Source organism: Euphorbia lathyris, chromosome 9, assembly GCF_963576675.1.
Source record: "Euphorbia lathyris chromosome 9, ddEupLath1.1, whole genome shotgun sequence".
Lineage (NCBI taxonomy): Eukaryota > Viridiplantae > Streptophyta > Magnoliopsida > Malpighiales > Euphorbiaceae > Euphorbia > Euphorbia lathyris.
In genome coordinates, this window is record NC_088918.1 from 59,685,836 (window position 1) to 59,710,073 (window position 24,238).

A 24,238-nucleotide genomic window follows, 5' to 3' on the forward strand; every position below is an offset into this window, starting at 1 on the left:
ACACAGAAATCCATGAAAGCATGTATGACAAAATATCTGTAAAAGATACGACATGCTAAGAGCATCGTCTATACATGCAACCCAGCCTAGGGCAACCACCATCATTGGAATGGAAACAGGTTGTGCACAACAAATGGAAAGCCCGCATGATGAAATGCGATATGCGACGAGCATGTTCGTACAAATAAAAAGTACATCATGTTGAGAAAATTTGTATATCATAGACATGGTAAAAATTTACTTTCATAATAAAACAAAGCGGCTATAGATAGCCACAGAAAGCTTTTACATTGATATTGTAAAAGTTGAATGAGGGCATCCTATCATATAGACAAACATATACCGAGACCTGATATTCAAAGTCTATTTTTAGCTAAGTGTAATAATGCAGCAAAAATCAAATGCTTAGCAGCGTACACCACGCAAATTAAAAAGGTGCTTTTAGACAATTAAAATCCTGAGCAAACAAAATTGTTCAAGATTACAGAAAAGATTCCCTCAAATGAGGGGAAGAGAAATAGAAAAAACTATTTGTTTGGAAGCAACAGAGGCAGAAGAACCGGCCAAGTCAGCAGGAGAAACAACTTTCTCAGGGACTAAAGTGCTCTCTTGAGGAACCTACCTTCCCTTCCCTTGGTCCTCTGCTGGAACTTCCAAAAAAGCCTCCAACTACAAGGAATTAAACAGAAATGGGAATCCGTAATATAACACTTCTGTTCTGTCCTCTAAGCAAATCAGAATAACCTACTGTAATGAATACTGGAGGAATGAATGACTAAAATCAATAATATATGTTGCAGAATACTAATGATCTAAAGCATTACAGATTGAGTATAGTGCTTAAAGGGAATAAAGAAGTCTTGATTTTTAGAGGCAGGATACTCTAAGAATCTGCATCTATTGTCAGGGTTGCCATTACTTTAAGGGCAACGGCCAAATAATAGCTTCACAATTAAGTAAAGGCCATATAAGCCCCCAAAATAATAAAGTATCAAGTAAAGAAACACCGTACTAGCCCTTAACCTATTAGGATTACCCAAACCCTTATACTCCCTCCATTCTCAAATAAGTGTCGTTTTAGAGTTTTTCACACAAATTAAGGAACACAATTAATATGCACTTAAATTAATAAATTTACATTGATTAACTAAATAAAAATTCTCTCTCCTATAATGATTGGAGAAAAAACTTTGAAAACTTAAAAAACACATAAATCAAGACAAAATTTAAATGCTTAGACCAAAAAACTATACTAAATTTTATTGAAAAACGAAAACGACATTTAAAAAAGAACAAAAACAATTATCTAAAACGACACTTATTTGAGAATGGAGGGAGTAATAAGTTTGAGCTATATTGCACCGAAGCTCCTCTTCATTAGCGTTCCCCTGGTTGTGGGTGGGCACACCTTGGGGGGTTGGAACCTCTTGCTCTTATGCTAAGGCAGAGGCTTTCGCAATGGCTTTCCCGCGTTTCGTACCCGTTTCGGAAATAGAAACTCCCGGAAACAGTGTGACACATTTCCGTAAATATTGAAAATAGGAAGCGTGCATCTGGTTTAGGAAACGGTTTCCGCCGGCAAACACAATCCAATTCCAATTCCAATTCCGACTATTATGATTCTAGCTAATTGAAACTTTCTCTTTAGCTAGAACTTCTGAATTGATGAAAATTCCTATTCCAGAATTTTTAATTTTTAATTATTTCTATTTCTTCTCACTGTTCCTAGAGTATAGATACCAATTTTTTTTATTACTACTCTTTTAATATTATAAACATATCTCCATAATTTTAATGTTTACATGTTTCCCTACGTTTCTGTTTCCTATGTCTTTTACAAATAACGTTTCCCGATGTCCATATTTGTTTCCGTGCAACATAAGTTTTCAGACCGGAATGAATCTTATAAAGTAAACTTGCGACGGATATGGGTATATAACTCAGGTACCCGCTACCAAAACGTATGTAATAGGACGAACTTATGTATATATGAAATAAGAAATACCCGCTACCAAAACATATGTAATAGGACGAACTTATGTATATATGAAAATAAGAAATAGTTGTATTTGTTACTAAAATAATTTTTAAGTTTATTTATTGTTACTTTGTCAACTTTGTTTTTATTTATTCATTTATTTAGAGTTATCTTTTATTATTATTATAATGATTTTTAAGGTTACTTATTTGTTAATTTGTTAAATTTCTCATTTTATTTATTCATTTTTTTAAATGGGTAATTTATGTGGGTCCAATCTTAGTGGGCACCTATTTGGGACATGAATGCATAGTCTAAGTGAATTTCCAAACAGGTTTGGGACGAGAGGGGTACCATAAATTATAAACGGGTATGAAAATGAAAAACGCAATTTTGGCGGGTACATGCCTGAGGGAAAATTCATCTAGTTCAATTAGCAACATGGTGCCATATAAAAGCTAAAGAGTAGACAAGTGCGAGTTGCACTCTAGTTCTCTAGTTCAACAAAACATCGTATATAAATTGCTTCTAGCTCATCCATAGATGAACAGTTTGCACTAACACAATAATATTTAGCCTTCGCTCATTAGGAAGGGGATGAAACAAAAAAGGTATTTTGACAATGAAACACAATTTCATCCGTATATGATCCGTCCTCCACACTTTTTGTAACTTGCCTACCAAGGCAATCATAGGCATAGTTGTTAAAGACACGCGTCACCCAAGGCTCAAGATAGTGAGCCTTGATTGCAGAAAGCGAGGCCCTGTCTAAAAGGCTCTGGCCTTGTGTGCCTCACCTGGGCCTCAGAGCCTGAATCAAGGCGCCGCCTTTGTGTTTTCACTAGGTTTTTTTTCTCTGTTTTGTATAAAACAGATGTTAGACTAATCTCAACCACTAATCTAATTTAAATAGGATTAATTTTAACCCTTGATCTAAATAAGAATATCAAGAGACATAACTAAATATAGAAAGACTAGAGGGGGATTAAGGGCAGTCATGTAAAGAAGTCTCCTCCACTCCACTCAACCAGAAATTGCAACAAACACACAGAAGAATATCAAGTGACAATGAATGATTATTAGTTTAGTAGCATTGGTTGGGTACTTAGATTAAGACGTTAAGTATATGTTAACGTCTCCATGAAGTACGAAATTAACTTGGTACTTTTGACATTTATGATTTAGTATTATGTTTTTATGTGGTTTTGTTTTGTTTGTGTGGTCATAAGTGTGGTTTTTTGGTTGATGCTTTAACTAGTAAAAGAGTATATATTTTCTTTTATTTTATGCGCCTCGTGTTCCTCAGGCGTGCGCCTTGAGCCTAGGCTCCGGGACCCCTTAGCGCCTTAGTGTGCCTTGTGCCTTTAACAACTATGGTCATAGGAACTTGCCAACTCTAATTACCACACAGACATTTGGTTGTTGGTATACCATTCCTACCACTCACACCCTTCTAAGGATTCTATTAACATTTGCTATAAACATTTGATTATTCTCTTGGAATATCTTCATCTTATATAAACATCTATCACCCCACAAAATAGGAGTTTTTCATTTAATAGAAAGAGAAATAAAAAGAGAATAAAATCATAAAATAAGATACTACCAGGAAACTTAACTGAATGAACTGCTCATCCAACTTAACATATAACACCAGTCCAAGACCCCAACTGATTCAGCCCCGAAAGTTTCACAATTTTGGCATCTGCAACATAACACTGTCAATTCAGATTTAATAATGCACGATACAACCACGAAAAAACAACACCCAAATATTAACTAAACGTACAAGTAAAGAAAAACGGGCATGCTGTTCAAAATGACTTACCACACAACATTCTCAAAGAACATCGTCCAAACTAAACTAAGAAAATATGTCCAATTGTAGTTTGTCCAAGAGCTTTAGTGCTTCGATCCAGACCATGAGAAGCAACCTGACAAGCATGATCAGTAACAAATAAATACTAGAAGAAAAAACAAAATGAGGCATGCTGTACAACTTTATTCAAATGATTCCCCAGGGAGAATATAATCTACAATAGTCCAATATGTCATTAATGCATCCCTTTTTTATTCCTCTCATTTTTGTTCTGGACTGGACAGGTAGTAGACAGCTCCATTTGTTTCACGGAAAATGATTTTAAAAAATAAAATATTTTCTATTGTTTGGGCTCGGTATGTATATAGAGTTGTGCTTTCATTCAAGGATCCAAAAATAATTTAATACTCCAAATTAATTGCATTTATTCAAAGGATGAAAAATGACTTCACGTTTTGGAAAGGGGAAGTTGTTTTCCCTTGTTTTTAGTTTATTTTCCATTAACTAACAACTTATTCTCTTACGGAGCTCCAAAAATTAGAAAATAAGGAAAATATTTTCAGAAATAAACAAGCTAATTCTGTTCCAGCAAGTTCATTGATGATAACAGTTACCCTGGGTAGATAGGAGGAGAGGGAAGAGTGAAGATGTAAAACATTTCTCTCACCATATATGTTAAAGCGGCATAACGCTCCTCATTCAGGTACAATTGTTTTCCTCTCCGCATTCCAATATCCTGTCAAAAAAAAAAAAAAAATCGCTTGAGCATAGTTCTCTTTTATTGCCTCAGGCTGTCAAGAACAATGTCTGTTACCATGCAACATAGGTGAAAACCTAATCTATCCAATGCATTTTTGACTTCGATTAGTCAAGTCCAAAAAGCGCAAGTATCAAATTCGTTTGCTCAAGTCAAGAGGAGAGCAATATTCATATTAAACACAACAAGCAGTCCACTACAACTCCCTTAAGAATACTCTTCACATGCATCACCAAAATCACCATCAAGAAAGAACAGAACTTCAAAACTCTAGGTCTCTCTCTTCTCCCAGTCTCGTGCTTACCATAAGAACCTTCTCTCTATAAGCAGAAAGATTGTGGTGATGCATTGAGCAACTTCTTTGAGATAGGAAAAACAGAAATAAATACAGAAGACCTAATCACAGAAAAGTAACATTATCACAGCACGCATACACCTCATACTGAAACGATACCTGAATACTGACAAGATGGCAATAAGGATTTTTTAAATGAAAAACAAGATGTTCAAACCTAGAAGATAACAAAAAACAGTTACTGTCATCCCAAAACGCCATGCTTACATTCATTTTTTCATAGATGATAGCACTTGGAAGTTCTCAATGGATCTCAACTTCCTCCCAACCCAGCTGTCAATAGAACAACCAAACACGTATTTCATACTAACCTATGTTACATGGGCTCGGGTACGAGTATCTATCTGATACGGGTACAGATCCGAGTATCTAGTATGGCAAGTTCAAAAATTTTGGATATGGGGACACCGTCTTTGGACTCGGGTATGGGGATACGGGAACTAAAATTTATATATATATATATATATATATCCAGAAAAATATATAATGTTGGAGCAATTAGTATTTAGGAGGGAAGAGGTAGTATTTAGGAGGGAAGAGTTAGACGAGAGAGAGTCGAGACTTGGTGCTTTTAATTTTTCTGTCTTTCTCTCTTCTCCTTGTTCCCGTGGATTCAGCGGTGAGATCATTGACTATGACTGCAAATTCAAGCAATAAACTCGTCTCAACTCGGTGTGGAGCGAATTTGGTAAGAAATCTCACCTTTTTTCTTTTTTCCCCCTCCTCTGCCTTCACTTTCTCTCTTCTCAGACTTACCGTATCCAAGTGTTCACCAACGTATCCAACACAGATTTCATACCCATATCCGTGTCGCATCGTATCGACACCGTATGGTGGCAAAAATGCCGAGTCCAAGTATCATAGATTCTAACCCCATAAAACCAGCCCACAACCAGAAGCTAATCCCAATTGTTGGCAACATGCAGCCATTACCAATGAAGCCTTACAAATCACAGCGCATAGGTGTTTTCATCCATGGGATGATGTAAAAAGAGAGCAGGGCATCATTTCAACACCTGAATCCATGCAAGCATTTCAAAGCCTGAAGTTATGCAGCTAGCTTCACCTTTTGCAGATATAAATATTACACTTGCAACAAAGAAAAATTGATGCTTATAGTAGGCATTTCATTGCTTACAACAATCAGAAGGCATGGAACAGAAATGTTTGTAATGCAATTCAACAAAGCAGAAAACTAGCATACCTCCTCACCAAATGCATCTAGGTAGGGTGATGGCCAAGTCGCTTGGCGCATACATCTTTGCAGCAGAATAGTAGTTTTCTAGAAAGAAAAACTTAATATTATCTATTCTGGGAATCATGTCCATATGACATATTAAACCAAAAATATAATATGCTTAAAGTACGCCTTCCTAGATGTAGAAGTACCTTGATCAACAGAAAGACACCTATACCAGCACCGCAGTCCACTGCATGAGCTTCGCATGTATTTTCCATTCGACGACAACTACAAATATTATTCCAATTAAATGTATGAGCATTAAATTTTAAAGTATATACACATATCTATAGTTGCAGAACACCTGTCTATGCATGTTTAAATACATATGAACTTATACACATTGATACAATCGCAAGACACAGACCTGGTGCATGGTTTCCATCTTGGGTAGTATATTTTACCACACAATAGGCAGAGGGCAGGCTCTTCAAGGACATTCTTGCAATCACAACGATGTTTTATATACCTGGATGAACCACATTCTCTCTGAATTAACTACAAGTTCAATCGAGAGAAAAAGGACTTGACGTAAATGGCTGTGGAGATATCTTTTGACTAAATACCTTTGAAGTAGGTCCTGGTATACATGAGGGAGCTGCAACAATTTGAACCGAACTGCAGGCATGGAACACAAAACATACTGAAATCTGTGAATTTCATATTTCTTGCGAAAATGCTGCAACCATCTAGTAACTAAGGACTGTACAACTTGATCCTTCAGAACAACATCTAATGGTGGAACCTTGAAAATCTTTTCTAGCTTCTGAACTTCATAGAGCTCTACCATATCAGCTTCCATACAGATATTTGTGTCATCAATGGCATAAGTTAGTCCATCAAGCTCATTATGTCTGTTGCAAAATGGTTCTGAGACAGAAGAGCTTAATAATTTCCAAAGCAACGCACACCTCCTCAAATAAGGGAAGCTCAATCTGCGAATTACATCCTCAAAAGCAGAATGAGAACCAACATAGTTTGTAATAAAATACTGCTTGATCCATCCATATTCTCCCAGAACTTTGGATATGCGACTTATCAGGCAGTCATGAGAGCCTAATTGCTCATTGTTGTTTCGATGCAGCCCACAATAAGCAAGTATGCCCTGCATTCCAGTAAATCTGATTTAGAAAAGTGGATAGTCACAGAACATCAATTACAAAACTGCAGATGAAGAGCAGGTATCATACCTGAGCGACTGAGACTATATAGAAAATATGCATTAGCGACAACAAAGATTCCTCACATGATAAAAATGGGTGCGGAAGACAAAATAGAACCCACATCAATGATGAAAAAGGATCATGAGCAAGGATGGGTTCAGCTGCTAGGTTCCAAAATTGCAAATCTGGGTACGGCACATCCTTCTCAACATGTTTCAAGATTGATGACATATCACCTGCATAACACATTCAAATGCCACCAATAAATTAAGGCCGTCTTCTATTCTTAGGAAACAAAAGAATGAGAAGTAACGCTCATAACACTTTGTTTTTTCTTTATAGGTTTAATCTAGGATTGCATCTCCAAACATGTATAACGATTGTGTTTCATTCTTCAAGAGACACTCCATTAAAAAGTCTGGGCTAAAACAAAATAAATATCCTTCACCAAAAGATAACAAGAGAATTTAGAAAAGAAAAGCTTTTAGCATCAATTCTGCAATGAATGCACAAGAGCCAAAATATAACTACTTACTTTCATGTTGATAGGTGCTACTAGCATGATCCAGTGAAACTCCTGAACAAATAGACTCTGCGAAAAGCTGAACACCCCTATATCTTTGAAGCACATAAAGAGAATTCTTACTTCGCAAAGTCTGCACAATCTTTAGCAACAATGATAGTACAAATCCAGTGGAAGATTTCAGTTCCTTATACAATCCATTAAGACTATAAGTTGGAGTCATTTGAGTTCTGTCACAACGTGCGGCAATCTCTATAGATACAAGGGTATATTTCAGTGTGTCCCACAAAATCATGCAATTATTTTCCCTTGTGCATTTTGAAAACTCATCCAGCCTGTTTGGAAAATACATTTTAAAGAGAACACGATAGATGAAAGCAAGATTATGCTTCGTTTTATCACTTCTTTGCAGGGGAAAAGTCTTCCAAAAATCTCCTTTTTCAATCAAGTTTGCAGTTGATCTCAGGAGCAACAAGGCTTGTTCCACCAAAAGCAAATTACTTTTCTCACTTGGTGAGAGCAAATGCCCTACATTAGTTGTTGAACTAACATTTGATACCATTGGCTCCTTCCCAATCCTGTGAATATCCCCTGGCAAGGCAGGCAAGACAGAATTTGCCAGACGCCGACATACAGGGCAGAGAAATTCACCCTAGAAAAGGAAAGGCTTAAAATACATAATTTTGTGACAAAAAGTATTAAATCTGCAGTACAGAATATTGAACTCTAAAAATTGAATGTTATAGTACTACCTGATCAATATGTCCTCCTTCAGAAACACTTCTGACATATCTGTGTAAAAAAATATATACATATAAACTCTCTAAAACCAAACACATGCATATGTAACGAGTTCTTGACTTCACTCAATTGATGACAATTTGTTAAGAACAATGAATAAGAAGCACAAAAGCAACCCAGGAAAACACTTAAAATATTTCATGATCATTCCTATACTTGTCAAAGCAGAAGACATTCAGGATCACCTACAACTTGCCAAAGCCCAAGAAGACAAACAAATTCAAGGTAATGCTGCTGATTTCATCAAATGGTAGATCTGGTACCCAGAACCAGAAGAACACTAGTACCATACAATCATACACCCAAATGGTTTTCACTGGTATGGAAAAAATATGCATATATAGCACCATTCCAAGAGAAGAATCGAACACGATTTGAAGATAGCAGGCTACAATGCTTTTGAGCCACCGCAAAATTGCGGCGATTCATCACTACATTAAACTCCCTCCGTTTTTTATTATATGTCGTTTTAGGTTTTTCAATTTGTTCATTTTTATGCGTTGTTTTGTATTACCAATGCATTGTTGGCAATATTTTCTCAAAATTGCCCTTATCTATGGTAAGAGAGATGTTTAGTATTAAATGCAAATAATCCTAATTAAGCTATAAAAATTAATAAGAGAGAATTTTTGCATCGAAAGCATAATTTAGGAGAAAAGTATTAAAAGTAAGTTAGTCATTTAATAATCTAATTAATATTGCATTGGCCTTGATGAAAAACCTTAAACACCTTAAACGACATATAAAAAAGAATGGAGGGAGCATATTAGAAGTAAAAATGCCTCGACCAAGATAAATCATTTTAACACTTGATCTACAGCTAAACTTTTATCTTCTCGTCATTTTTATTAAAAAATTAATATTTTATGTAGGTATTTCAAAAATACACAAAATCCAAGTAAAACAATACTTTGGCCCTTGGCCCTTTCCACCGGAGCAGTTTCTAAATTGAAGTACAGTAATAAGCAATTGAACAAACCTTTCCTTCAAAGATGATAAATATCGATCTAGGCATTCCTGATGCACCGCATGCCCACAAGATGATAAGTAAACCCCATCACAATCAGCTGGTCCAAATCTATCACATGCAGCAATCTGTGAAGTAGATTCTGTCCTTGCAACATCAACAGCATTTTCAGAAGATGAAGGATGCTCTGTCATTTCTCCGGAAAATGCAGCTATATATTTTCCAAGCAACGCAGAATCAGCACTATTGCAGCTTTTACTGCCTTCAGCTGCTGAAAGCACTGCATTGTTGACTTCAGAAATGGAAATTTTACCATCATATATTTCTTTCCGAGATGAAATGTACATATCTTGTTCTAATACCTCAAAGCTAGAAGTAGTTTTATCATTCCCCTCCTTCAATGAGCTCAGCACTTGAGGATTCCTCAATGATGGAAACTTGGCTTTTATAAATTCTATAAAATTACTTAATTCCCCAGGATAAGCATAATCAGCAAATTCATTTACTGCATCTTGAACCAACTGCCCTAACCGATTAGCTGAAATTGCTCTTGAATTGCTTGAAGAAGAGTTTATTCCAGCCTGATCAGTCACCTTGTTTGCACTAATTGAGACTCCTTCCTTCACAGATTGACGAACTTGATTCCATGATAGAGGGCCTCTCTCAATTATGCTCAGAAGCCTCGATTTCTTTCCAAAAACAAGAGAGAAACATAAAATTCCATAACAAATCCAATTCGGAATATATAAGAGAAGTGATAAAAACTGTTAAAGATGCAAAACTCATCACAAGTATAACCTGAAGGAGAATCAAGAATGACACTGGATTTTTGGATTTAGGATCATGGCAAAGAGAACAAACATCTTCTGCAGATTCTCCTACATCCTGTTCATTATTAGCGTTGCTTTCTTCTACTACAGATTTTGAATCATCATCAGCAGCAGAATTAAGGCTCGACAAAAACTTCGACTGGTCAGCTTTCATTTTTTCCTGCATCAAATACCAAGCTCAGAAAATTGCATGTTTAAGAGTACGATTATCTGTTAATCAATATTTGTTTTCAATCGATGCAACCGTTCCTATTTGAGAAATCATCCATGTCAAATACCAATTATACACACACGCACACACTTGCAAAATAGCAAAACAGGAGTTCCGCCTCATTTCTGAGTGAAGGAAAGTATGTTTAGAAGGCAATTCTCAAGAAAAATTACTATAAAAATCTCACCAATATAGCAGCCTGCCTTGCTCGAGCTTTGGCCTTCCGATTCCCTTTCTCGTTATCAGAAGCTGATCCTAGAGAATGCAGACCATTGCTAGGAATTGGTTGTAATAGATGAATAACAACTTCAGGTGCAAGTTCTTGCAGTTTGGCCATGCATATTGCATTTCCCTCCGCAAACTTCTTCAATAACCTTTCAATCAAGGAAGAAATATTACAACTGTCTGCTTCCACAAAGTTGTCTAAATTATCTCTGTTGTGCATCCTCATCAGCGAGACAAGAAGTGACAGCAAGCTGTGTCCACCAGCACTATAATAAAACCCATCATGAATCTCTTCACAGGCAAAGGCAAGAATGGGAATGGAATCCCTAGGTTCACTTTGCTGCAAAGAAATATCTAAACCGAGGGAAAGCAAGTGCAGTGCCATTATAAGAACACCATCAGGAGCACGTGCATCAGTCAATTTGTCAGAGAAGACGGCAAAAAATAGTACAGCACGGATGATTTTTACCACCACTTCACAAATAGCAATTCTAGCTACAGTGTTGAGAGGGGGATAAATTTTTGTCCACCTAGGAAGCTGAGTGGTCAATGCTGAGACACCACAGTAGCGCATGTATCTTTCCTCTGCAACTTGCAAATCCCTTGAACTCCAACGTGGGTGGTACAGATCCAGCTCTTTCCAATACATCCAGCGCATAGAATACATTCCCTAAGGTGCAGAGGTGTAGAATGACCATGGATTGAAATCAACATTAACTAATAAAACCCTCTGAAACATTTTGGGCAACAAAACCAACCTGATTGAAGCCAGATGGATTAGAATATACAGCAACTGTATCCAGAATTTCCTGAAGCCGCTCATACTTTGAAAGATCTAGGGGCAAAGTTTCACCAACTGACTACGAGTAGCATCACCTACGGCCAACTTATGAACCAGCTCTCTTTTCAAATTCTCAGCAGGACTTAACCCTGAAAATCGTCTTTCTTGAACAATTTGAATAATAAGCGTGAGCAATTCCTGCATCAGAACCGGTTCGTACCTGAAGAAAGTAAACCATGCCATAACTTTAATATTACATAATTCAAAAAACACTAAACCAGAGTCAAAATGCTCAAAATAACACATGGTAACATAAAATTTGCATACATTACAGAGATGGAGACATAGCTGCTTGATTGGAGAAATGGGAATTAGAAAAGGCAAAAACACAATGCATATATATTAAAAAGAAATACCAAAAATAAACAAAGTACAATATTCACAATCAAGGACTTAAAATATATTTATTTTTTTAAGAAAAAGAGACAGAGAAGACAAACATAAGAAAATGGACCAGTTACAGCTTTCAATAGTCTGGAACAACAACAAAGAAGCCTTACTACTAAACATCTAGAACCTAACAATCACACCACAAAACTTCCCATGGATTTAATGACGGTAGCCATACACCATACCCCACCCTCTCTTCCTCCTTTTCTCCGCAGCTGAATTGTCAAAATAAGTGATGAAACTGATGAACTGATGACACGTGAACAAATATATACATACACACACACATATATATATATATGGGGAGAGAGAGAGAGAAGTAATAGAAAGTTTACATACTCGCTAGATCTCACAGGGTTCAAAGCAAGGTAATCTGATAGCCCAAAGCGTTCTACTATTCTATTCACATAGAGATCAGCTGGAGCCAATGCAGCACAACATTGGAGAAGAAAAAGGTCGACTTCTAAACCCTGTCCAGACCTGCAAAGACAGATTCACCTGAAATCCATTAAGCACTGATTTATTTGTACCAACCTTCCAAAGAAGCTCAAAGTATAATTACATAGATTGAGAGATTTCTTTTCCTGTATATAAAAGTTAAGCATAAACCCACCACCCTACTGAACGATACCACTCTGCATATAACGCAGCAGTTTCACCATTCTTCTTCCACATTGCAGCATGAACCTCGGCACAAAAGACCCTATTACGTAGAGGATGCTCCATGATATATGCTGCAAACCCATAAGGGTGGCAGCCACCGAGGACACATCCAAAGAAATCATCACATGTAACATCTAAAGAAGCAAAAGTGCTACTGGCAGTTGTACTAATCACGTCAGGTCCAGCATAACACCTTTTTAATGCTCTTTGCAGAAGTAAGGAAAGTAATTGATGTAAGGGAATATGAAGAGATACATCCTGTGAACTAACATCATAGAATATGTTGGACCAATTAGACAAGCTTAAAATTTGAAAGGTCTCCAATTCTGTGGAACTTTCTCCTTCAATCACACTCTCTTCACCACAGACAGTATCACACTCGCTAGAGACCATCGGCTTGCAGTCCTGTCCCTGCCCTATACTGTCTGCAATCTCCACATCCATACTGGTGTTATAACCAGTATACAAAGGTTGAGAATACCGCCTGTTATGATCTTTGTTTGAACTATTGAATCGACCAAAAATGTATTTGCCTTTCTTAATGTTTGAAAAAGTATTCCTCAATGAGAAGAAGTTACTACCGGAAGTACTGCTTGCAGATGATGGAACTCCACTTGAATCAGCTCCTATCCAGTTATCAATGGCCCTCAAGCATTCGTTAATTAAGCATATGACTGGTGAAGGAATTGTAAGAAGAGAAGCATCTGAATTAACTTCAGCAATCTGCATTTCAGAAATAACTGCAGAGCTCCTCCCTGAAACACCACAAACGGAGCTTTCTTGACATAATCGTCCGACTTTTGCACGTCTCATGCTATCTTCCTCATCCATACTTTTTTTTTTGAGTGTTAGTAAAATTATTATCATCTATCCCCTCACCAGCAGAGAATGCTCCATCCACCAAAAGGGAATGAATATTGGCAACCATATGATCCAAATGAAAAGGCAAATCCATACTTCTATTTTCTATGTCTATGTGGATGCCAATTTCTCTCTTTAAAGGACACATTCCTTGCAAAAAATATAGAAGTCCCATCCAAGTTCTTAAGGTATCTCTTTGGTCACGAGTTACATATATGGGCACAACTCCATGACTCATAACATATCTAATATCTTCAACTACGCGGACAGTTGTGTCACATAAGATACTCCACTTGGTAACCTGCAAAGAAACCAACACATTTTCCATAATAATAACTGGGAAAGCTAAAAGTATAACCTTGAGCATCTGAGTGCCTAAAAGTATAAACCATCAGTTTCTTTAAAAAAAAAAAAATCATCAAAAACATCAAACCAAGATCCTGGTGAACTAGGTTGTTCCTAAATTAACTCAACAACTAACAGTCATTAACAATATGATGAGGGCATCTTGTGCTCGTACGTGGAGCGAAAGATAGAACCCGTGAAGCATGAGTCTAATGCTAAGAGGGGAGGAAGAGAACCGCGCGTAGAGGAGGCCACTACTCTAGTCCACGCGGAGCGTGTTATAAGACAAGCGGAGCGTGGAGGGATGGTTCGAGAAGGGGATGAAGATGCAGCTGACGAGGACCAATTCAAGAGGCCCACTCATGCGGAGCGTCCTTCAAGGCACGCGGAGCGTGAGATAGTTAAAGCAGTCTTCAACGTCAAGCAAAGAAGAGGGGGAAGACTAGGGTTAAACTTTATCCATTTGACCACCTTGCCCTTGCCTCTTTCTATTTCCTTAATTCATTCCTTAATTTACTCCTTAATTGCCTCCTTCTATTTCCTTAGTTTCATTCCTTAATTTACTCCTTGATTGGCTCTTTCTATTTCCTTATTTTAATTCCTTAAATTACTCTTTTTAATTCCTTAATTTACTCCTTTTAAGATTACCCCAATCTACCCTTATTTATACCATTTTAATTAATTATGTAGTTGCCCTTTTGTGTAATTTGTTTTAGGTTTGTTTTAGGGGTTTTGAGATGCTATAAATACATCTCTTTCTTTGTAATCAAGACAACTTTTATCAATCAATTTTATTATCTTCTTCATTGAAGCTTGTTAGGGTTTTCAACCTCAACAATGGGGGATCTATGATTTCCTACGGATTTTGGGCCGTAAAACCAGGATTCACTCCTTCAAGTTCAGCTTGAGAAGAAACATCTTTGTTAGTTTACGATTAAAACTAACACGTTCCGAAATAATCTGTATCATTTGGTATCAGAGTCGATCGTTTTCCTAACGGAGACTTCTTTCGACTATGGTTCAACCAACTTTTTCACAATTATTAATGGAGTATGCCTCCAAGAGCCTTGAAGAATGGCAAGCCGAAGTAAGAGAGATAGATCTAGAGCTTGCCGAGACGATGAGAAAGACAAGAGAGAACTTGGAGAAAGAGGAGATGGAAAGACTCCAAAGGGGAACCCGAAATAGCCGGAGGCGGCAACATCGAGCCCAACGAAAAAAAGATGAAGAAACCTCCATTTTTCCTTCTAATGATCCCTCACCAATCTTTTCTCTTTTTCACATTAAAGAGGTAAATCCCAAACTCCCAAGTTCTCATGTTGAAATTGTGGATAGTCCCATTGTTAGGGAGAAATTGGATGTTTATGATGTTGAAGTGGATTTAGATTCTTCTTGTGAATTTGTTGATAATAAAATTAGGGAGGAGGATTTAAATTCATTCATAGATGGGAGGAAGGGATGCTTGTATGTAAGAACATGGGGAAGATTGACTTTGTGAGTGGTAATATTGAGGAAACCCATGTTGCAAGGGATGCTCCCTATATGAGTGATAAAATTCCCTTTGAGCATAACTTCATTGGTATGCTTGAAGGAGGTGAGAGCATTCATCTTGAGAAAGAGGAGAGTGGGTTTAGGTTTGTTAGTCTAGGGGGAGAATGAGGAAACCACTTATCGTGTGGAAATTGATGGCTATGGGGATGGGCGAGATGTTGGTGGTTCTATCATGTTGGGTTGTAGCATGTCTTTTGAATCGGGCGACTTGGCACGTGAATTAGTCGGTTTGAATTATAGGGAGAAGCGGATGGAGACGATAGGTCATAGGAGAGAACGGATTGTGGACGAAGAGGGAAGTGAAATGCCATATGATCATGAAGAATATGAACTAGAAGAGGAGATTGGTGAAGATGAAAATCAGTCCGAGAATGAGCTAGAGAGAAGTGTGGATCGAGATTGTTATGAAGGCGAATTCGAGGCTGAATTTAAAGAGGGAGTGAGCACTTCCGAAGATGAAATACGTGAGGATGGTAACTCTTATCATCGTGCAAATGAGTTTGATTATGATGGGGATGCTAGAGTGTATTATGATGAGGATGAACGTAGGAGAATTGAGTGGAACCGATATGGGGCCGCTTGTGAAGAAGATGAAGATAGAGTCTATGATGGTGAGACTGAGCGTCGGTGTGTTGAGTGGGATCGGCACGGGACTCCTTACGAAGATGATGAAGATCGATTCCATCGTGATGATGAGTTGGAGGATGTTGACCGGTCCTACCACGACGATATTTATGAGTATGATGGAGGGGGAGGGTCCATCATGAAGATGAGTCGGGAAGTGTTGAGTGGAGCCAAAGTGAAGGCACATATGAAGGTGATGGTGATGGCGATGAACACAATGTGTATTTGGTGACGAGGGTGCCAATGCATAGTGAAGAGGAGCATCGCCGACGTCATCGATTATTTAGGACTCGATGATTAGTTCTTGGGAGAAAGTGTGAGATGGTAATCGACGGAGGAAGACAAGTGAATATCATTAGCCGGTCCGCCTTGAGTAAGTTTGGGTTGGTTCCCGAGCCACATCCTAGACCTTACCGCCTTGGTTGGGTCAACGAGGTGGAAATGATTCAAGTTACTCACCGGTGTACGGTTCCTTTCACCATTGGAGCTTATCAGGATGAAGCTATGTGTGATGTTGTGGAGATGGATGCTTGCCACGTGCTACTAGGTAAGCCATGGCAATTTGATTGTGATGCCTCACATGCGGGAAGAAGCAACACTTACACCATACGCAAAGGCGGAGTCTGATACATCCTTACACCTTTGAAGAGTTCCCCTAGTGCTAAAAGGAAAACCCTTTTGGAAGATTGCCCAACTTGGGAGTTGAATGTGAATAGGTGCATTGGTGGAACGGGTGAGACATTGAATCATGTTGACTTGGGTTCCATGGATGAGTTAGCTAGCCACTCCCCTAATAAAGTCAAATCCAAGGAGGAGAGTGAGGTTGAGAAGGGGGAGAGCAAAGTTGAAAGTAAGGAAATTGAGCCGATGTCCGAGGATGACAAACACATGCTTTTCAACGAGCCACCTAAAGGGCTTCCACCTTTGAGGAAGCTACCACATGACATAGCATGGGATCCGGGAGATAGTGCACCTAGCTCTACATATGATGAGTTGAGCTCTAAAGAGGAGGGTGAAGGTTACTCTATGATGCCCATTGATAGCACCGAAACACCTAGCACATGCAATATGCGAAGTAATCAAGTTGCACACTTGGTAAAATCTGAACTTATTCTTGTATGCTTTGTTGAAATGTATGTGTTGGATTCTTGGTTGCGTGTGTTGAGGGAGAACCTTTCTTATGATGAGCCCATGAGGGGTGATTTTATTGTGAAGAATGTGAGCCTCGTTGAGTATTTGTTGAATGGGAACGGTTGCCCGCGGTATATAGAGAAGATGGAAGGGAGTCAAGACTTGTGGGATAATGGCCAAGTTAGGAAAGGGGCAAGTCTTGGGATTCCGAAGTTGTTAACCCAAGACGAGAGAGGAGCTAATACAAGTGTACTTGAGTGCACTATGAGGAGGGTTGACGAGAGTCGTCAGGATATTCCATTTGATGTCGGCCATAGGCAAGGAGATATTGAGCATAGTAGCCGGGTTTGTGGAATGAGTGAAAGCGAAGTCCGGACATATTCAATTCAAAATCATGTTTGGGTTATCAGGGGTACCCAAGGGATCGTTCCAATTTGGGTTGATATATGTCGCCGGGACATACCATTTGAGGTCGGCTATGAGCGAGTGGAGGTTGAGCCTAGCATCCGGGTTGATGGCATGAGGTATATAAGAGTCCGGGAATATTCAACACAAGCTTATGATGGAGTTTTGAAGGGTGCTCAAGGGATCGCTCTAAGTTGGGTTGACATGTTTCGTTGGACGTTTCATCTGAGATAAGCCATGGGCAAGAGAATATTATGGGGAGTCGTCGAGATAGTGAAGTGAGTGAAATAGTGGTCCGGGCATATTCGACTCAAGGTCATGTTGGGGTTTTGAATAATACTTGTGGGATTAATACTAATTGGGTTGATATGTGTCGACGGGACATTCCATTTGAGGTAGGCTATAGGCGGAAGGAGATTATGGCGACTCTTCAAGTTTGTGATGGGGAGATCAAGAGGGTCCGAGGTTGGTCGGTTCAACATGTCGTGGGAGTGTGGAGGAGCCTCCAAGACATTATGGAGGATTGGTTTGACCAACTTCGTCGAAATATTCCGTTCGATGTCGGTTGGAGATTGAAGCGAGTAGTACGGAGGATGAGCACCGAGGGCCAAACACAAGTTGAGATGTGGGGAGAGTTCATGATAAAACACATGATAAAGTCCATAACCTTTTTCTCGATGAACTGTTTAATCCCTAACGTTTTTCTCGATGAACTGTTTAGTCTCTGCCGTTAGGGGTGTTCAAACTTGGTTGGGTTATTATAACCCATCCAACCCGTGTAAGATAGGTTAAGTGGGTTACAATGGGTTAGATGGGTTGAATGGGTTATAAAACTTATATTTGATGGTTTATCATAACCCATCTTAATAACCCGTCTAACCCACTCAACCCATATAATTCTTCATATTCTCACTTTATCTTTTATTTGTCTCATTTAAATTTTAAAAAAATATGGTTATTAATAATATGATATTTTTTAAATTAAAAAAATAAAAATTGTAAAACCGGACAATTGAGAAAACAAAAAAAAATCTAAAAAGGAAAAAATGCGTACTTGAATCGGACATGACGCCCAAATCGTAGGGTGTTCAAAAATCGAACTGGACCGAAATAACCGACCGAACCGATGAAATTCGGTTTTTCGGTCTATTTGATTTGGTTTCGGTTCTAATATATATAATATTTCGGTAATTTCGGTCGGTTCGGTATTTATGATAAAACCACCGAAATAACCGAACCGACCAAAATAAATTCTAAATAGATTGAGAATTATAACAAGATGATTAATAGTTTTCTAAGTTTTTTTATAATATTTCGGTTATTTCGGTTTGGTTCGGTTTTCAGACCGAACCTACCGTTGAACACCCCTACCAAATCGATAGTGAATCGAGCGAGTACACCGATTCTGGCGATTCATGTAGTCCACTAAAAAAATATGTTTAAAATTTTAAATGGATAAAAAAAACAATGTTGGTAGGGGTGTGCATCGGTTCGGTTTAAACCACATACCGAACCGAACCGCATGAATTCGGTTTTTCGGTTCGGTTTTTTTGACATTTCGGTTCGGTATCGGTTTTAATTTTAAATATATTTCAGTATTTGGTTCGGTTCGGTTTGACAAAAAAATATAAAAAAAACCGAACCGCATCGAATTACACATATTTTACATTCATATATCATATATTGTTAGGTTATCAAATTAGATTTCAATGTCAATGTTTTTGTTACTGCATTTGAATTGGTCACTATCCTCAGTTATTTGTCATTTAAAGGTTCAACACATTAGAAAACATTCACAATCTGGTATACTATGCTGAGTTTGTTACCTTCTGCTTCTCATATTTATTTCTCTACATGATAGATGGTTTTTTTTATGTCATCATTTTATTTGTTGTTGAGATAAATTTAATGAGAAAATGTAGTAGTTTTTTTTGTTTTTTTTAACTTAATTCGGTTTGTTCGGTTTAAACCGAACCGAACCGAATATTTTGGTTCGGTTCTATTTCGGTTTTATCTATTATTCGGTTCGATGTCGGTGTCAATTATTTTGATCATTTCGGTATTCGGTTTTTTCGGTTCGGTTCGGTTTTACACCGATGCACACCCCTAAATGTTGGCCTAATTAAAAAATAACTCAGCAGCTTATAAAAAAAAAATCAACTCAATAAAAAATATAGAGTTTAATTGTTATATACAATTCATGATAAATATATAATAACCCATCCAACCCACTATAACCCAACCCATCTAACCCACTTAAAAAATTCAAACAACCCATCATAACTCACTATAACCCAACCCATCTTAAAAAAAAAATTCCTTACATGGGTTGGGTTAAAATTATACTATAACCCACCCAACCCAAGTTTGAACACCCCTACCTGCCGTTAGACTCTCATGAAGATTTTGTTAGTCAATTTGGATTTGCGTTCTTTTTTTCCTTTATTTTCCTTTCCTTTAAACTCTAATGCATCTGAAATCAACTTTGAGTGTTCTTCTTCTCGATTTTCTCTTAATCGTTCAAATTTATAAGCATTGGTTCTGTTCTTTTTCTTGTTCTCCACACAAATAGCTTCTTCTTCTAAATTGGATTTCCTTTTCTAAAGTTTGAAGGTAAATAGTAAAGGGTAATTTAGTCATTTCCGAAGTCATAAACGGTAAAAAATCTAACAAACAGACGGAAGGACTAAACAGTTCATTGAGGAAAAGGGTTAGGGACCTTACCATGTGTTTTTAAAAATACAGGGACTATACAGTGTGTTTTGTCAAAATATAGGGATTAATAAATTAATTACCCTATTTTTAATGATATTAAGGGTAAATTTTATCAATGGTGTACAACTTTTGCCCCATTTCACACTTTGGTTTAAAACCTTCAATTTGTCTATATTCTCAACAGCTTGTTTGTGCTTATTCTGCTTGGAATTCCTTCCTCAAACATTCATGGTAGATCTACCTATGCTTATGCTTATGGAATACATCAGTATATCTAGTCTTCTTTTTTAGATTTCTCATTATTATTATTATTATGAATACAAAATCAAATATTATTTAATTCAAGTTCAGTATTATTAAGAGTAAAATGATCTCAACACATAAGAACTGAAACTAAAGTGTTTCCTTTTTTTAACAGTAGAGTTGAATTAAATCTAAAGCAACAGACATGAGCTCTCTCACAAAAGAAAACCAAGGGAGAATTGAACACCTCAAGGATCTAAGACTTCAGTTACAAATTGAACTAGTCTCTAACTAGTCTGATTTGTGTCTTTCACGCCTGAATAGTTCATGGACGAGTTTTGCAGTGGGTATGGTGTTTCGCTTGCAAGAATGCCTTTTTAAAAAAAGCATCAACGCCAAATTGAACTCTTCTTAGTTAAGGCAGCTGGGGAATGCCTTTTTTAAAAAATAAAATAAAGCATCAAAGCCAATAAAGCTTAATTATAAATGAAAAGAAAAGATAGAGAGAGAAAAGAAAAGATAGAGAGAGAGGAGTTAGAGAGCGAAAGGGAAAGATAGAGATAGAAAAGATTTGCAGGAAAAAAAGGAAAGATAGAGAGAGAAAGGGAAAAATGGAGAGATACTGTATGTATGTATGTGTGTGTATATATATATATATATATATATATATATATATATATAGGAAGGAGTGTATTTTAGTAATTGGCACCATGTACGGGTCCTCTTTTATAAATGGGTAAGATAAAAAAATGAGATGCACCATGTACGGGTCCTCTTTTATAAATGGGTAAGATAAAAAAAATGAGATGGTGCATTGATTTTGCGTTGACCGGTCATTTAACCGGCCATACACCAAAGTGGGAGGTCATCTATAAGTTCATACATATTAGTGAGACAAATTGAAGGTTATACACCAAAGTGTGAAATGGTGTAAAGGCTATACACCATTGATGAAATTTACCTAGATGTTAATGTTATTTTTTTGGCACATTTTGTTATTAATGTTGTTTTGTTGGCACATTTTTATTTTTTGAGAGAATTAATGTAACAAGTATTAACATATATATGTTTTTCTATCTTAAATATGTTATATTATTATTTTTACATAGTATAATTCATATTTTAATGGGTAAAGTCAAAAAAAAAAAAAACCTGTGGTTTTCGCCATTTGCAAACAGGTCCCCGAGAATTAAAACTGTAGAAACAAGGGTATGTGGTAAAAGTTGTTACCAAATAAGGGATTTTTCGTGACGATATTGTTACAAAAAAAAAAAACACATCAAACTCCTACCATAAGCTTATTTGCTTGTGATCTCTTGTCATGTGAAACTGACAAATTCTTAGGTTAGGCATGCATATTAAGACCACTCAATTCTAATGAAAGCCAAATCAACATGCAGATGAAAGCAAAACAAAATAATTAATGGACAGTAACTTCACATTTGATTATGCCGAGACTTTGAGAAAGCAATCAGGTAGCAGGCAGTTAATACCTAGCAACCTTAAGACAGTAATATGAGTCATGACACATTAACAAGCATCAGCCTTCGAAGCATACCCAGTCTATATAATGAACAACCTACTCAAGCAAGATAATGACATTTGTCAAATCGCATAAAACAAACATCCCTCAGTGAGGATTTTAACCATGAAGCCATGAGGCATAAGCAAATATAATTGGATAGGATAAACCAAAAATTCCACATTACCCGTAAATGACCATCTTCTCCTGCACAGTGATCAAAAATATCTCCCAAGCATCCGAAAAGCATAGATAGCAGGTTCATCTCCTTCACAAGTCGAGGGGCTAAAGTGGGCACATTAAAGATCTGAACTGAGAATCTACGTAGTAGTGGATACTTCTTGAGAGCTTTTTCAGAGTCATTTTTTATGGCATCATGTACAACTAAAGAATAATAACTAATAAAAACTTTACTGAACTCATACTTGAAGACTGGTTCACCCAGTAACTTGAGAAGCAGTTCATGAAGTTTCTTTATAACTGGTTCACACAAGAACCTCTCTGCCCTTACCAGAATATCCAATAAACCCAGCAATGCGATAACCTTCCTTGAAATAAAACAAAGCAAACTTTCACTGTGCTTACAGAACTCAAGCAGTAACTCAACAACCACAAACGTTAGCTCATTAGCAACCTTCTTAGGAAATGCAAAACCATCATTTTCTGTAAAGTTTTCTTGGCAGATGGTTTCTGCAGACACAAGCTTCTTTTTCCAATGTACAAATAAAGCATCAAGTACAGGCCCTACAGAGTTTGCATACTCCTCCGGCAGGGGCTGTATCTGTTCAGTACCTTTGTGCTTTGAGCAAAAGCCCTCACGCTTCCATGCAGTCACATCCCCACAATCACAGCATCCTCCACTGGTATACCTAATATAATAATCATGATCTTTGTAATTACCATTCTGAAAACAAGGAACACATATGGCACAAGTTGGGTCATGTTCACATGTTCGACACCAATATGCTATTTCATTTTTTCCCCAAACAGACCCACAAACACCTCGATCACTGCTATTTCTTGATAAGTTATCCAAAGCAGCAGCTGGTTCACCCAAAAACATAAGCCACTGTATCCAAACCAAGCATTCTCTGAAATAATGCTCCATTGTCGGGTTCAATGTCTTTTTCAATCCCAGCCTGCTCTCCCGGAGAACCTCTGCCACTTCCTCATCAAGAGGTAAGATAGTAGAGACTAATTCAGGTATAGGGATTGGATTATCCATGAAAAAAGCAATAAAACCAAGATACCGCCTTTGTAGATACTCCTCAGGAACACCCAGCTGATCAAGCCGCTGTTACAAAATTGGAGGAAAGAAGATTGTGTTAACATAATGTTATGTACCCTACTTATTCTACAGTATAAAAATCAACCACGTAGCAGGAATGGTTGAAATTTTTGAAAATTGGCATGAAATTGATGACATCAAACTATAGAATTCGCAAGTAGAAGCTATGAACACTTGAAAGTTATAAATTGAACAGTGAAAAAAAATCAACACAATAGAAAAGAAAAAAACAACAGCACCCGCATGATTCGATCACAAGGCTTAGGAGAAGAAGGATTGGGTTCAGCAGGGGAATCGACGGTGTCCATGGTATCCATACGAAGACGCCAAATATGCAAAAGCCAATCAGAACAGAAAAATCGGAAAGAGCAGCTAAATGTACCCAGGATTGTAAGACCTAATAAAAGAGAAAGGGAAATTGAAATCCCTAGTGAACTGATTTGTAATTCATTTTTAATAATGTCGAACTGATTCAATTTGTTAACATAGGCCTTCAATGGTATTACTTTACTTCAGGATGTTCTTCACGGTCACGAACAACTACAATAGTAACTTTAGTGGGAGTAACAAGGTTTTAGTGTAACATGACTTGTTAGCAATACATATTTTGAATTTGAGCTTGGACATATTAAATAAATTATTTTTTAATTAATATGGATGGTTAAGTTAGGGGTTTGCGTTCCAAACTTAAAATCTAAACAACACGATTGATGAGGGACACAATGATTGAAAAAATCTTTTTTGGGTCTCTAACGTTATTATAAACTTTGCTAGATAATTAATATTTTTT

At 37.3% G+C, this 24,238-nt stretch overlaps 1 pseudogene; it reads right to left on the bottom strand.

Moving 5' to 3' along the window:
- Positions 1–383: 383 nt before the first annotated feature.
- Positions 384–23,983, bottom strand: LOC136206537 (E3 ubiquitin-protein ligase PRT6-like; annotated as a pseudogene).
- Positions 23,984–24,238: the final 255 nt, after the last annotated feature.